Below are 16,531 nucleotides of genomic sequence, written 5' to 3'. Positions count from 1 at the left end.
GTCAGAGCTGTGCACCTAAGAACAAGTTGGACAAAGTCCCTGCCCTCAGGGTGCTTGCAGTCTCTCCCGGGTGTCCCTGCAGTGAAGGGCGGAGGACAGGGCAGCAGAGCTCTGGTCAAGCCCCAAGCCCAGCACAGCGTCTGCCTCAGAGCAGGACTAGTTGGGGTTACAAAGAACTGGGGGCAGGACAACGAGGAGGTGCCTCTTTTTTCCCAGAGAGGTGGAGCAGGTCTTCAAAAATCAGACATGGTGTGGGGGGGTGGACCACATGGGGAAGAAGGGAGGGCTTTCCAGTTGCCAGGCACATTCAGGCAATAATAAATAATGCATTGTGGAGCAGGTCTGTGAAATACTAAATTAATAAATGGGAGAGAAGAGACAATTCTCTCTTGAAGAAGAAATTCAAAATATCTAGATAGCTAAGGAGATGGAGCATAATGCCCCGGTGCTTGGAGGTGGGCTGTGTATAGTGACTTCCTTCCAAAGTGCCCAGGATGGAAGGGGAAGAAAAAGGAGAACTTTACAGTGGACACAGCGGACAACGACCTGGGCCTGGTGAGCAAGGGCAGCATGGACAGTCACACATCGCAGGGACACGCTGGATGTATTGCCAAGGACACTTTGCCTCTATGGTCCTCCCGTACTGTAACCCCAGTCTTGTCATGAGAAAAACATAAGACACACTCAGAGAGTGGGGCCATCCTAAAAACAGCTGTTTAGTACTCCTCCAAACAGTCAGGGTCATCAAAAACAAGGACACTCTCGAAAGCTGTAATAGCCTGGAGGAGCCCAGAGTGTCCGAACCATTCAGCATTTGTGGTGTCCTCCACAGGAGCCTGAAACAGAAAAAAAGACATTAGGTAAAAACTGAGGGAATCTCAATAAACCAGGGACTTTAGTTAATTTAAAAAAAAAAATCGACAGAAGTCCCCATTAATAACCACAACAAATATTACATGCTCACATACAATGCAACTAAGAGAAAAATGGGTTGGGGGATATGTTTTATATGCTCTCAATTTTGCTGTAAATCTAAAACCATCCTAAAAATTAATCCTAAAAATGTACCAACCCATGTGAGGGTCGATGTCATTGTTGCTCACAGAAATAGCGCTTGATACAGCACCTGACACAGTCTAAGGACCCCAGAAATGTTATTACATTTTAACTAGTGCCATCGTTGTCATTCTAGGATGTGAAGGCAGCACATGCAAAGGCAGAGTTTAGGGTGAAGGTGGTGGGATGGAAACAGAATCCCGAAGGCTTTCACTGCGAGCTAGGGTCCTTATAGGGGATTTGTGGAGGAAGGAGACGTAATCTGACCCATCTCTGCCTCACCAGCGTCCTGTTCAAGTACCTGGAAAGCTCTTCTCCTGCCAGTCAGAGTCAGCACTGCTTGGGCCTTGCTATCTCCTTCCAAAGGCCTTTGCACATGCTGGTCGCTCTGCCTGGAACACGATCCCTTCTGTGCCCTTCCATCCCACCTTTCCTGGTAGCCTTCAATCCACCATTCAGGTCCTAGAGTGGACATTCTGGGACCTTCCAGATACCGCTGATTTGGTCTGAATGGAGTCGGTGTGGGCTGAGATACAGGAAGTCAGAGATGGAGAGACTGAACTTAGCTGTTTGCCACTGAAGCCCTTCTTCCTCTCCCCCAAATCCAGCCCTCCCAGATGCTGCCCTTTCCATGAACACACTGCACCTTCATGCCTCGTGCTGCTCTCCACACCTGGGGTCCTTAGTTCTTGTCTCCCCATTTCTTATCTCTCTGGCAAACACCTACTTACCAAGGCTTGGCTCAAACATCACTTCCTCTGTGAAGCTGTTCTAGGTCCTCTGCACAGGACAAGGCATGTTGCTTGGTTCCCGAGGGCACCCTGGTCCTCTGGTTACAGGGTTGGCAAAGCACCTCTCACAGTGTCTGAGAATAAATGTTTGCTAAATGAGTGGGCAACTGATGGGTGGACAGAAAATCCACTCTCATCCTCTCTAGTTCTTCAGATCCTCCTTATTCCCTCCAGGAAATCCTCCATGACAGTTCCAACCCACTGACCTCCCTCCCTCCCTCTTTTTATTTTTTTTTTAAGATAGATTTATTTATTTATTTATACAAGCACTGGGTACGATCAGATGTGCGGGAGGGTGAGAGAATTCACCAGAGTCAGAGCGAGGAGCAGAGCAGGCAGACCGACGAAGTACACTGCTGAGGGGAGCAGCAGGCGGCAGGAGAGGTCTGCGCGCCATGTGGGACCCTCGCCAGTGGCCAGGGATTGAACTGGCGCTGCAGAGGCTGCAGAGGCTGTGGGCAGCTTCACAGCCCAGCGCTCAACCGCTGCTCCACCAGGGGAGGCCCTGACCTCCCTCTCTCTTTAACTTTTACAATTTAGCCCTAATTGTATTCCAACTGCCAAAGTATAAGATCTATCCCTGGGATTAGAGTAAATTCTTTTGGGGAAGAACCAAGTCTCAGATGTTCTGTTTCTTCACCCATTCAATAGATATTACAAAAATAGATATTTCTACATCACAGGTAGAGTCACAAGATCCAGAGAAGCAGTGAACAAGACACAGGTTCTGCAGTGAGAGAGCATTAGTTAGGATAAACCAGACTTTGCTGCTGTAACAAAAAAAACCCAACCTTGGTGACATAACACAAATGTAGTTTATTTCTCCCTCATGTCACATGTCATCCTGGCTCCTCTGCTCTAGTTCCTCAGGGGTCAGGCTGCAGAGTCCCTGCTATTTTGAAGCTGTATTCACTGGAACCTGTATCCTTCTCCGTTACCATGGCCTTCCAGGACAAGAGAGGCTGGAGGGCTGTGCAGGGGGTTTACCTGTTTCCACCAGGAAGGGACCCGCACCACTTCTTCTCACCGTCCTCTGGCCATGGCTAGTCAATGTCCGGCCCTCTCACAAGGCTATCTGGGAGATGCAGTCTTCTCTGGAAGAAGTGGATGTTGGTGAGCTGCCCCACAGTCTGTTCCAGAAGACAGAACTTAAATAATTACTCAAATAATTATTTAATTAGTCTCATAAGAGCTTCAAAGGGGAGGCTGGAGGTGTCAGGAGAGTGGGCAAGAGAAGATCAAGGAGAACTTCCTAGAGAAAGAGACATTTAATCTGAGAACAGAGAAGAGAGTTTCTGGCAGAGAGCACAGTGTCTGAGAGTTCTGAGTCAAGGAGGAGGCAGAAAGGACAGTGGAGCTCAAGCGCAATGAGGGGGACTGAGAAATGGCACCTAAAAACTGGATATCTAGGTGGGCTCTCAGAGGAGTTAGCGCTTTGGCTTAAGACCAGTAGAAAGTCGTGGGGAGGCAGACATTGAGCAGAGAATTGAAGTGGTGAGACTCCTTTGCAAAAGGTCCGCATGCCGGCTGGCAACGAATGGACAGTGAGGGGGCATAGCAGGCCAGTAGAGAGACTCAAAACCTTCCAGTGAGCGATGGTGACACTTGAGGCTGAGATGGCATTGATAGAGGTGGGCAGAAGTGGACAGATGTGGGACACCACACCGCCAGGATGACCAAGCCACCAGGATTCTACAGCCTCCATCATGCTGGGCACAGGATCGACTTCTGAGCATTGCAACCCACCCTGTCCACAGGGGAACTTGAGGCCATGGGATTCCCATCTTCCTCTCCCTGCCCTGTATGCAAGCTGGCTGTCTCCTCACCCCGCACATCAGGCTCTACTTTTCATCAGAATAGAAAATATAAAACAGGCTCAAGCACCAATACATGCACTTGCTATTAATAATTGGATCTCCATAGGCGCCCTGACAGGCAGGTCATCCGTCATTTGTCAGGTGGGAAAACTGAGGCCCAGAAAAGGAAAATGGGTCGGCTAAGTCTCGGGCTAAGTCTCCAGCTAAAGTCCTCAGGCTCCTAGTCCAGAACTCCTTCTGCAGCGGCACCAGTGCCTGGGGGTGTTGTGTGAGATCAGCTGAGAAAGTAAATAAACAAGCGAGTGAATGAATGAATGACCATGTGAGTTCTCTGCCCATTCACTCTTTTCTCCTTTACTCATTTTCTTTCCCTGAAGGGGGCCGTAGATTTTAGCATTAACAAGTTAGGTTTGATGGAGGGGGGTTTGAATCCTGGCTTGGACAGACTGGTGATTCCAGGCAACTTTCTTCCTATCTCGGGTCTTGGTTTTCTCATCAGAATACCTACTTCTTGGGGCAAGTATTCAGTGAGGTCGTGGAGGGTGAAGTCAGAGTCCTGCTGACTACTGCACTCTGCAGACCCTCTGCCAGCTCAGCTCTCCTGGAAAACCTTTCCTGAGAACACCAGCTCAAGCTTCCCCAACCCCAACAGACATTTCTCAACCCCTCCTCATCTGTACCATCCCAGTTATAACGCGGAGGAAAGTCATTTAAACCCACACTAGTCATCTGCCTTCTTGAAGCGATGGCATAATTCATGATAGTGTGAAACCCAACATCTTGGATGGGTGGTGGGCGGGGCAGGAAGAAACTTCTACCACTTCCTCTGGGGAAATGCTTAAGTGTTTGGCCAAGCCCTCTGTTCTCAGCCAGGGCCAGGGCCCTTGGGCCTGTGGGCTCCAACCATCCAGGCCTCCTGTGAGTTTAGGCAAAACATGCTGATTCCTTTTGCCACGTGGCCTTGGCAGTGCCTCCTCCTAGCGTGTGCTCTCGACATGCCCCCCTTGCCTATGAACTTCTGCTCACCCTGCAAGCCACAGCCACATCCTGCAGCCAGCCGCCTGCCTTACTGCTCCGTGGTCTTCTTTTTCTGCACACTTGCCCCAGCTGTAATTCTGCATCCGGAGGTCTGAACCTTTGATTTGACATCACACCACAAAGTAGGAAGTTAGTACCTATCTGCTCATTCATTTGATAAGAAGTGATGGGGATTGGATATTTGCAGCTGAGGGGCCTCAGAAAATGAACGAGCTGAAACGTGAATAGTGTCTTGACATGTGGGGTGATTGGTAAAAGGAAAGAACTTGAGGGGGGTGACTGGTGGACAGGTGCTCAGAACTTGTGAAAACAGGACTATATGTTGGTCACATTTCTGCATTGTGGAAACACAACCCCCACGCCCCTTAAACCTGTAGTAAAATGAACTGCATTCTGCATGTTCGCCTGCCTGGGCTGGCACTGAGTGGAGAAGAAAGACAAACAAACAGACAGAGGAGAGGGGAACATCAGAGCTGGAAGTGACTGAGACTTTGAAAGTCCCTGTCTTGGGGACAGATTGGACTTCCTCACTATTTGAGATAGGAAATTCCAGTGATGTTCATTTACATCTCAAAGGACCTGGAATCTGGGCTCTGAACAGCAAGACTGTTGTGCTTGGTTCTGTCACAGATAGGGACAACTGGTTCCCTAGGCCAGCCTTATTCAGCGACTCCCAGGTCTGCAATTTGACTTAGTTTTTTTGTTTTGTTTTGTTTTGTTTTTTTGCCAGAGATTCAAGACTATCTCTTTGTCATCTTTTGTGTCTATACCTTTAGTAATGAACTGGGCGTCATGGGATAAAGGGAGGTGGCAGAGGGAATGGCGGGGGCAAAGCAGAACCAGCAGAACCAATGGGGTGCCCACCCGGCAGAGCAGGATAGGACGATCCAAGCCCCATTCTAGCCAATCCCTCAATGAATTTTGAGGCAGTCACAGTGCATCTCTGGGCCTCAATTTTTTTCAACTCATAAATAAATTGGCAAGTTGTTGGTAAAAAGCATGAATGCTTTGAGATCAGACACATAGAGTTTGACTCTTGGCTCCCACTAGCTTTTGGACCTAAGAGCAATTCAGTCTTCTCATCTGTAAAATGAAAATAAAAATCTTTATTTCATAGGACAGTGTCAGGATTAGAAATTGTATATGCCACCATTTACTCTAAGAGAAGCATCTCGCTGGGCTTTTTATGGGCGTGAGCTCACCCAGAGGAGGTAGGCACTCCAGGCCAGTGCCCAGGGCCTCAACAGTGCTTAGGAAGTGTTAATTCCCCTCTTCCCATAGATCTAAGGAGTTCATGGGTACGGAAAGGCTTTATCATCCACAAATCACCCTCAGAAATCAAGGCCCAGGGCAGTAACTATTTTCAGTCCTTCCCTTCTGTTTCCCACACCCCTCCAGTGCTAAGCCTTCACAGCAGATCTGGCCCCAGCCCTCCTTTATGACTGCCCCGGGGCTGCCAGAGGAAAAGGGCAGAAGTGCCATAATGAAAGGGCAGACAATTACCTTCCCTTATAATTACCATTTGCAGTAATTAAATAATAATAGCCTTTTGTAGGCCCTGAGAACTCAAAGCAGCCCACATCTGGTTCTCCTCTCTTCTGCCAGGAATTGCCTGCCCACAGAAATCGGATGGGGAAGTTGAGGCAACGAGCAGAGGAGAACAGAGCCGGCCATCCCTAGCCACACACAAATCAGGGTGCGAGAGTCATAAAGTGGCTGTTAAAGAAGTGAGTGGGATGTTAGACACCTGTGGGCCTGTGTTTTGGGTCCTGTCGCCAATGCTCACATGCTGTGTGGGTGTGAGGGGGTTGACTTTCCTCTCTGGGCATCAGTCTTTCCTTATATAAAGAGAGGTGGAGCCTACACCCACCAGCTACCACTACCCGTCTATTGTTCAGGTTTTATTCTGTTCATACACAAAACCGAGCAATTCTTTTTTGCACACTTTGGGTTACGAGAGATAAAAATTCATCTCAGGTTAGCAAACCAGCAGAAAAAGGGGTTTACTTTCCCTCGAATTCAAGATAGGGATAAAATGCTGAATTGTGCAAGAAGCAGAGGTTTGGGGGTACCTGTTTCTGCCTCCCTCCAGTGTCAGTTTTATTCTTTCTCCACCTCCCTCCAGGATGCAAGAAGCATGGTAGGGCCACGTTTCCTACCTGCTGTGCCAAGCGGCAGCCATCTAAGGGCGTCTACTCTCATTGGCTCTCCTTGAGTCAGGTGGTCACCCTTGGACCAATCAACTGCAACAAGTAGGGCAGCATCTACCATATCTCATGGGAACCTTAGGGATGCAGTAAGAGAAGGGGGGCAAGGCCTGGAAGAAATGAGGGGCATCTGGCAGGCAAAATAATAGTCATTCACTAAAACAAACCCTGCGAGTGGCCCAGAGTGGAGTGAAAGGGAAGTGTTATAAAACCAAAGCAATGGTAAAAATCACCAGGAATGGGGCGAGGCGGGAGGTAGGGGATCTACAGGCTTGGCTTCAGATTCCAGGCCCCAGGCTGCGTCCCCTGTCCTATTTGAGTGCCCCCTTTGTACACTTCACCAGTACAAGCAGAAGCTGTGTCTAGGCTTCTCACTGGCCTGGGTGAAATATCCTGTGAGTGGTCGCCCATGGGTGCTGCCTTCCAGGTTCCTTCCCTCTACTGACAACAGCAGCTGCCCCTTTCTTAGAGGGAACTGCTGTGCCTCTTGTGTCCCCACATACCCAAGCAGGTCAACCCGTCTTCTCCCTTGGGCACCTAAGGCCATGTCTCCAGAAGAAGCCATCTGGGAGAACAGAAACCCACACTAAGAGGGGCAGAGTCCAGAGCTCAAGGCCCTGGCAGGTCCCCATGCTTCATTCCAGCCCCTCAGAGTTCAGCCTAACGGCAAGTCAAATTCCCTGTGGGCGGATGCCTTCATTTCCTCAGTTGTTATAACAAATGACCACAAGCTTGATGGCTTCAAACGACAGGAATTTCTTCCTTCACAATCTCAATTCAAGATGGGCAGGGCCACGAGGTTCCTTGCCTCCTGCAGTTGCTGGTGGCTACAACATCCATGGCTGGTGTCTGTTTCGCTCCTTTGCCTTCAGGTGGCCCCCCTCTCCTGTACCTTTTATGGAGACACTTGTCATTGGGTTTAGGGACCAGCCAAGTGCTGTGGAGTGATCTCATCTAAGGACTTAACTTTATTGTATCTGCAAAGGCCTTTTTTCCCTAATAAGACTCACTCACAGGTTCAGGGGTAGGACATGGGCATCTCTCTTTGGGGGGAGGGGGGAGGGTTTACCATGTAACCCAGTGCAGCAGACCTGGGGGTCAGGCGTGGGTCGGTCCTCGCCTCGCCCAGATCCTAGAGCCTGAATATTTTTAAACACCACCCAACTCCTTGCAGGAAGGAGCTCCCTCTCTGAAGCTCACATTTTGTTTTCTAGTTATAAAAGGGGGTAATACCATGTATCCACAGGGTTGTAGCATGGATTCAAGAAAGTGAGACATGGGGCCTCCCAGGTGGTGCAGCGGTAGAGCGCTGGTCTGCGAAGCTGCCCGCAGCCTCTGCAGCACCGGTTCGATCCCCGGCCACTGGGTGAGAGTCCTACATGGCACGCAGACCTCTCCTGCCGCCCGCTGCTCCCCTCAGCAGTGTATTTCATCTGTCTGCCTGTTCTGTTCCCCGCTCTGGCTCTGGTAAATTCTCTCACCCTCCCGCGCTTCTGACTGTAACCAGTACTTATATAAATAAATAAATAAATCTTAAAAAAAAAAAAAAAAGTGAGACATGTAAGACCATTCTCACAGTTATACCCCACATGAGCTGGAGTCCTCAGACCATGGCAAACAGCAGTCCCATCGTGAGCAAGCCACACACCTGGCTTTCCAGACTATGGCCTTCTGGACCTAAGGAAATCAAATTCCAGCTCCTGCAGAGGTGAGGGCTGGAACCCTTTGCCAAGTCTGTCACCCCTGTTGAGGACAGAAATCTGAAGACAGATAAAATGAGTGTTGCAGCCACTTAGAAAAATCCTAGAGCTAAAGAAAACACAGGCTTGATAGCTGCTCCCTACAGGTTTGTCCTCCAACGTGGGGACCCCTCTTGAATTTTACCACAATCCTGTGAAGCAGCCCTTGGGGTCCCCATTTTACAAACCAAGTTGGTGAGGTTCAGAGAGATGAAGTCAGTGGTCTAGGACCACAGGGCAAGTGAACTGTAGGGCCTGGCCCAACTCCTGCGCCCGTCTCCTCCCCCACATGGCCTGGGCCGTGCTCCTCAGTGTCTCCTTCCATGCACAGTGGCATCAGCAAGCTCAGAAGCCTAATAGAGAGCATTCTGAAATATTTATGGGGGGATTTCCCCACAAAATTCCCTTCCCCCATCAGACTGTTGATTCACAGTTGCACGCTGGTGGCTAAAAGAGTGTCTGGCACTCGATATGTATTTGTTGAATGAATAAATTCGGTTACTTAGGGCATTCCTGTGGTTAGTGCCTTGGGGAAGAGATGACAGGTAACACAGGTAACAAAGAAGTTCTAGATTTCTGAGTGTTAAATCCTGGGCTCAGACTTAAAACCAAAGGTTTAGGAGCATATGTGACCATTCTTGAGACTAGAAATGACCATTGCCCCAGGAGTGAGGGGAAAGAGGTGAATCAGAGGGGAAGCAAAACAAAGCTGGAGAATTCTGAAGGGCCCCAGAAAAGGGAACTCCAGAGGGGTCTTGGGCTGGGAGAACTAAGGCATCCATGAAACCCCTGTTCCTGGTCCCCTGCACAGCACACACTTGGCGGAAATATGCAGGTATGTCTAGGCAGACACACCTGAGAGCTTCAGGGCGATCGAAGCATACCTGGGGAATAGGGTGCCACTGGAAGGGACTGCGGGACTGGGGACCAGAAGGGCAGGGCAGGCTTTACTGAGGCTGACTGCATACAGGGCTCCGTGGCGGCTGTGGAGCCGGAAGCCTGGACCCCACTCCTGTGCCTGTGTGACTTGGGCAAGTCCTGTAACCTCTCTGTGCGCATTTCCTCATCCATCACAAGAAGATGACTCAGTAATACCCCCCATGTCCTAGAGCCAGTGCGAGGATGAGCTGAGTGCAGGCACTCACAAGCGCTGCCCAAATGGTTACAGTTGTCATCGTGTGAGCCAGCCTGCAGAATGGGTGGTGAAACTTACCGAGAGGGCTTCTCCTGGTCCTGTTATTACCCTCCTCCCAGCACAGCAGGGGGCTCATTAGCAGCTGGTGGACTCTCAAGAGAGGTCTCCCATGTCCTACAGTGGTAGAGTTCATGGTCCCAGGGCCCCATCCCCACCGCAAAGTCTGCAAAATGAGATGATGTTATGAAGACACTTAGCGAAACAGAAAGTACTTCTCTAGAAATTTCAGCTATTATTCACAGGAATTGCTCTCTTGTTTCCCCAAACCATGCCTCAACTGACAATTTTTTTACCCATCTCTGAATCCATAGACTTTTTTTCATCTTTCTTACCCTTTAAAAAAAAAAGTACATTTTGGGGGGCCACCCCTGGTGGCGCAGCGGTTGAGTGCTGGGTTGCGAGGCTGCCCGCAGCCTCTGCAGCGCCAGTTCGATCCCCAGCCACCTGTGAGAGTCCCACCAAAAAAAAAAGTACATTTTCCCATACAAGCAATTCAGACTCAGAACAGGAACATTTGAAAATACATAAAGGTAAGGAAGAGGAAGGTAAAAATCTCCTTTGGGCCCATTACCTAGTGATAACTAATTTATTCCCTTCTAATCTTTCTTCTTTACCAAACATTTTTACAAAGGCATTTTTACCAAATGACCACATTTGTTAATACCCAAAATTGCATATAATTATATTGAACATCTCTCTTTTCTAATTATAATACATGAATAAAATTGGTACATAAGAGAAGGAGTAAGAAAAAAGAAATATGAGCCAGAAGCCCTAATTTGGGGTGCAATGCACCAGCCCTGTCCTTCCCCCCACCTCCTGTTCAGGCCTTTTCTAGGACTTGGAGACTTTGTGTGGATTTTCTTAAAGAACTGGGGAGCAAACACTCTGGTCCCCCAAAAACACTCTGGTCCACCCATGCACTTAGAATTGAGACAGGAAGGACCCCAGGACAAGGACAAGACAGGACTCAAGGACAAAACACAGGTGCAATATACCTTAAATTCCTGACCCCGGGCAGAGCAGAGGGAAGGATCAGACACTTGTTCCCACTTTTACTTTCTTATCAAATATTGCAGATGGTTTGCTGATTCCACCCCCCACACACACACCTCCTTCTCTTCCTAATCACAGGCAAGTCTTGATTCTAAGCATGCTTCTATTTTCAATCCCGGTTTTCACTGTCGTAATGAATTTTTGTCTTTTTCTGAGTCTTCATACCTTCGTGGGTGCATCCCTAACTCAACTGGAATCCACTTTGAAAAGTTTGTCCTTCCATTTGGCTTTTGCTCCCAGTGACCACTGCCTCCTGCTTCCAGTTCTCCCCTCCCCTTAACTTCTGTGACACCATTGTCATTCAATTTTCCCTCCACGTCTTGGTCACCCCTTTTCTGTTTGTTTTGTCGACTTCTCTTCCTTAGCCAGCTCTTAAGTCTTGGTCTCCGAGGGTTCATCTCTGGCTCTCTCTTCTCCATGTAATTTCTTTCACCCCTCCCAGGACTTGCACAGCTAATTCTCCCACCCAGATCTGTCTCTCCAGCCTCCAGGCCACATTCCCAGTAGCTGCTGCACACGTGCCCTGACTATCCTTCAGGAATGATGGTCCTGTCCACAGCCTCCTCTTGAATATTCCCCCATTTCTTTTATCTGGGTTGATATTTTCTCTCCCCTACTTTCTCTCCTTCCATTCACCTACAATAGGTGGCTCAGCATCATTCTCTCTCCTTTGCCTCATTTACCACTGGGTCCAGCTTACCCTGGTTGGATTTTGGGCATTTCTTTTTAAATTTTGCATTTTGAAATAATTTCAAATTTACAGAAAAGTTGCAATAATCATATAAAAAACTCAAATATCCTTTACCCAGGTTCATCAAATTGTTCACATTTCACCTCATTCCTTCTATCACTGTTCTAGCAATATATCTGCCTACCTACACTCACACACACACACACACACACACACACACACACACACACTCATATGGAGACATTCACTGAATATTCCAGAGTGTGTTCCCTGAAAACAAAAGGAGTTTCTTAAAAAATAATAATGCAACCATCAAAAGCAGGAAATTCAGCACTGATATAATTCTGTTAGGTCATGCACATTCCATGTTCAAATGTTACCAATTATTCCAATAACATCCTTTATAAGTATTTTTTCCACAGTTTAGGATCCAACCCAGGGTGGCACATTGCATTTAATTGTCCTATTCCTTCTGTCTCCTTTAATCTGAAACAATTTGAGCCTTCCTATGTCTTTTATGACCTTGACAATTTTGAAGATTCCATGGACATGTTATTTTGTGAAATGTCTTTCAATTTCAGTTTGCCTGATGCTTTCTTACGGTCAGAATCAGATAATACATTTTTGGTAGGAACACCGTTGAAGCTTGTATCCTTCTCAGTGTTTTATCTAGGGTTTTTTGACACCTAGATCAGATTTTTTTCTAATTAACATTCCCCTCGTCCATATAACACAATTGTTTTCAGAAACACTCATGAAATGATATGAATGATAATAATGGCCAGAAAAGAAATACAGAAAATCCAGTAAAAATGTGAGAAAAATAAATATATTTTTTAATTATTGTGCAGGACACAAAAGGAAAAAAATTGGTATATTAATGATTTTTAATTACATTAGTGTAGTTTTTATAAAGAGAGGAAATGTATACTCACATATTGATGTGACAGAAATGCATGATAACCTTACAGCGTCTGCTTTTGTGCCTTAACAGCTGTAGATTTCTCACGACTTCATCAGCACAAGTTTATTCATATGTTCATGTTTAATAGAAAATATAGCCAGATTTGTAAATCTGTCTTCACTCATAGTTGATCAGTGAATACTTCTTATTAATTTAATTTGAAAGCTTCTTTCATATGGATGAACAGCATACAATTAACTAGAAAAAGTCAAACCTAGTGGTAAGTTTGGCAGAGATGAGTAAAAATTCCCTTTTACTGTAAATCCAAGAAATTGCAATTACTGCTTATGGCTCTGTTTCTCTGGGGTAGACACCCAATCAGACATCTCCACAGCCAGCAATTTGCCACTAAAATATATTCACCAGAAAACTAGTCAAATATTTCTATAACACTTGGTTTAAAAAAAAAAAACTCTCAAAGTTTTTCTTTTGCAAAAACAGACAAAGTGACTGAAAATTGACATCTAATATATTCTTTCAAGAATATCCTATTAGGGCATTCAAACATTTCCCTTTAATTTCTTCTGGCAGAGTAAGCCCTGCATCTTCTATTGTTTCTCCTGGCTCTTTTCTTCAAAATTTAATGATTTTTTTTTCTATGTAAATTTCCATTTGTTTACCTTTGTTGTTGCATAGCTAATGAAATCCACAATTTCTGTATGCTAGCCTTCAAAATGCTTTTAAAGCTTGGTGTTTTACTCTACAGTGATGAAGGTTGATTCAGACTCATTCAAATATTTTGACCTCACCTAAAACTTCACAGTTGATAACAGATAAATTAGGAAAAAATAGTGCTATACAGACGAGAGCAAAATCTGAACCGATTCCTTTCTGGATTCCACAGTTCTGCCAATGTTGAGGTTAACTCTTCAAAGGTCCCCACTGCATACACAGCTTCACCCGGAGCAATCTTTTTGTTCATTCTATAGCATTTTCCATCAGTGAAGTAAGACTGAAAAAAAAAAGACTACAATTTTTCTGAAGTTCCACAAAATGCTACTCTGGGAGGAAAAAACTCCAGGCAGTGATGGAGAACGTCAGGATGAAACTAATTCAGGTCCAGGATTATTTGTCACCACTCTGCTGTCTTTGCTTATTTTGAGTCTACTGGCTCAACACATGGAAGGTAGGACCACAGGGGCCAGAGTCACAAACTGCATCAAAGTCAGCTTGACTGAGAATTAAAATTAAGTTATTCTGAACAAAAAACCAACACATTTTCCAGAGTCTGCCTATGCCAGGGTCAACTGTCTAACTAGGAATTCGCCAAATAAATTTCCACTTCAAACCCAGCATTTATTAAAATAAAATATGGTCATAAAGCATGTGTGTGTGGTGTAAAAAAAATACGCTAAATATATCATTAAAACTCCAAAGTAAAGGCCACAATTGCTTAGATATTTTCAGGAAAGGTTGTTTCATCACCAAATTGCTGGCACACAAGGATAACGATGACAAATCAATTTTAGCCAGTTTTATGATTTTTAAATTCTTTAGAAATATAATTCACCCCTATTGCCTGCACCCAGGACTGAGGACTCTCCAGCACAGTCCCCCCTGGGTTTCCCACTAACCACCAGTGCATCGTAGCAGGAAGACATTTAGTGTTCATTCTGCTCTGCAAAGTCATTCAGAGACCCACACTCATTCTATGTGCCTCCTCCACCTTAAACACATGGTCTCAGCCAACCAGCAAATTAAAGAGACAGCCCAGAGAAGGATCATTCTTTCTTATGTGCCTGGGGTCCTATGTCACTCTATTCACCTGCCATTGGCAGAAACTAGTCACATGGCCAAAGCAGGAGGCTGAGGACCAGGAAATGTCCTTCCCTCTGGATCCAGAAAAAGGAAATGGGTCTGATGAGCATCACACCAATCTCTGATGGAGACCCCAAGTGCCATCAGGATTGAGAGGATGCTGCAGGACCGAGAACCGTGTCTGGGCCTTGCAGTGCTCAGAACATGTTAGCTGATTATTGCTAAAGTTGGGGGTAGGGAAGACAGAAAGCACACTTTCCTTCTTGGTGCTTCCATGTGGATGTCATTTGAGGCAGCCTACAGCTAAGTGTCCTGTGTGGGAAGGCCAGCGTCAGGAAGGGCTGTTGACAACAGAGAGAGGGACCAAGGTGAGCAACAGAGGTTGGGGAGAGAATCCCAATGCTAGTAACTGCACTTGAACCTGCCCTTCCCAAGTCTTGGACAATCTACAATTAATAACAATAACCACAATAAACTTAAAAGGCAACCCTTGGCAGGGATGGCGTCATGAAATCATGTTAAGGAGTTGGTACCACTATTTTTTTAATAAACAGAATTGACTAGACTAAATAGAACTAGAACTAGACTAAACCACAGCAGAAAATCAGAGCATATCACACATAGTAAGGGAAAAATATTATTTTTATGGAATTTTGCTTTATATGATGTGTGTACTTAATCATGACATGAAGTATCTTTCTTGTTGTGGATTGCAGCCACCGCCTTCACTCATGAGCCCTTCCCCCAGGGCTCTGTGAAGAAGGTGCTATGATCAGTCTGTCCTATTAATGGGGAAACTCAAGCCCCAGGGAGTCCCCCTACTGTAGCTGGGAAGTAGCACAATCAGCATTTGTCCCCTTCAGTTTGGCTCCTGAGTCTCCATCTAACAGCCACCCAACATCCTTCTAATAAATCAGCCACGTCCCCCTTGGCTTAAGTTTCAAGTTGGATTTCGGAGCTGTGCAAATCCAAGAGTCATAGCCAATGGAAGTAAGAAGGCGAGAGGGTGGGCAGGCCCCTGGGCATGGAGAAAGGAGCTGGGCCTTCAACTGGGGTCAGCCTGGAGCGGCCAGAGACTTGAAAAGCAGGGCTTACCTTCCCAGACTGTTTCTGCCTCATGGAAAACAAAGATGGCGACAGTGTCACCCTCAGAGACTTTTGCCAGGAAGAAGTGAGATGACCTGGAAAGTGCCAGTCCTGTGACTGTGAGCACCTGGGGGGAGTGCCGATAGGGAGGTAGATAGGAGGCCCGGGCTTCAAAAGCCAGATGAGGAGGGCAGACAGGGTCCATTACCTGGGCGGCATCCTGGGAGGTTCTTGAAGAGCAAAGTGGGAAGCTCCCCAGTATCCTGCGGCACAGACAGGCATTTCCTGTGAATTAAGCTTCAAGAACACAGCATGGCGCCTCCATCACAGGTGGCTAACAGAGGGATTGGAGTCAAGTATCTCAAAAGTAGGACGGGGGGAGTGAGGAAGACCAGTGTCCGACCTCGGCTGAGGCCTCCACGTTCCCAGGCTGCACAGCAGGCTCCGAGCAGAGCAGGAAGCCAGGAGCTGCTGCAAAGGGCGGGCAGCTGCACGGCCTCTGGGAACCCACCCTTTGATCTTGCTGGCGCTGAGGGGCTCCCACTTCCTGCATCCCAGAATGCCTGTTCCGGAAGGGACTTCAGAGGTCATAGAGCCCAACCCCTCTGCACAGATGGGGTCAGTGGAGCCCCGAGAAGCACAGGCCCTGGGCAGTTTCACACAGGGAGCTGGTGGGCAAGTGGGAAGGGGATCTGGGCGACCATGCTCGCCCGGGGCACCCCCACTCTGGTGTTCCTCCAGCTTCCTCTGGCTCAGTAGGAATGGAGCAGGGAGGGCCTGCTCTTTCCGTTCTCTCTCATGCGGGGGGTCCATTTCCTGTGAAAGCGGAGAAAGTTCAAAGGCCTCTGGAATGGTGTGGGGGGCCCTGGACAGCACAGGGTAGGGAGTGGGTCTTTAAATCACAAAGGCTACTTTGAGATTTTAAGTGGACAGAAGCCAGTTCCCTAATATCCTTTCTTCTGATGTGGCCCTTTGGCAAAAATTATGACAGAAGGTGAGGGCCAAGGAAACTTAAGATATCTGCATCTTTATTATACGCTGGGCTTGGTGCCAAGTAAAGCTTTCACTGACATAACAACCTTCCATGGCAAGGATTGGTTTTCTCATTTTACAGATGAAGAAATGGAGGCACA

At 47.1% G+C, this 16,531-nt stretch overlaps 1 long non-coding RNA gene across 2 annotated transcripts; it reads right to left on the bottom strand.

Annotated features, from left to right (window-relative positions):
* Positions 1–701: 701 nt before the first annotated feature.
* LOC119236286 (uncharacterized) lies at positions 702–15,926 on the bottom strand. 2 transcript variants are annotated; one of them, XR_005123021.1, is made up of 6 exons: positions 15,607–15,926; positions 9,862–10,006; positions 2,835–2,977; positions 1,788–1,921; positions 1,358–1,582; positions 702–836 (listed from the first exon to the last, which is right to left on the bottom strand). It is a non-coding gene; the product is annotated as an uncharacterized LOC119236286 (long non-coding RNA). The 2 variants fall into 2 exon arrangements; XR_005123022.2 differs by lacking the exons at positions 9,862–10,006; positions 15,607–15,926 and adding an exon at positions 4,691–5,782.
* Positions 15,927–16,531: the final 605 nt, after the last annotated feature.

The sequence above is a fragment of the Talpa occidentalis genome, unplaced genomic scaffold (assembly GCF_014898055.3).
Source record: "Talpa occidentalis isolate TD23 unplaced genomic scaffold, MPIMG_talOcc4v2.1 talOcc4.9, whole genome shotgun sequence".
Taxonomy (NCBI): domain Eukaryota; kingdom Metazoa; phylum Chordata; class Mammalia; order Eulipotyphla; family Talpidae; genus Talpa; species Talpa occidentalis.
This window is presented reverse-complemented; position numbering and strand designations above follow the sequence as displayed.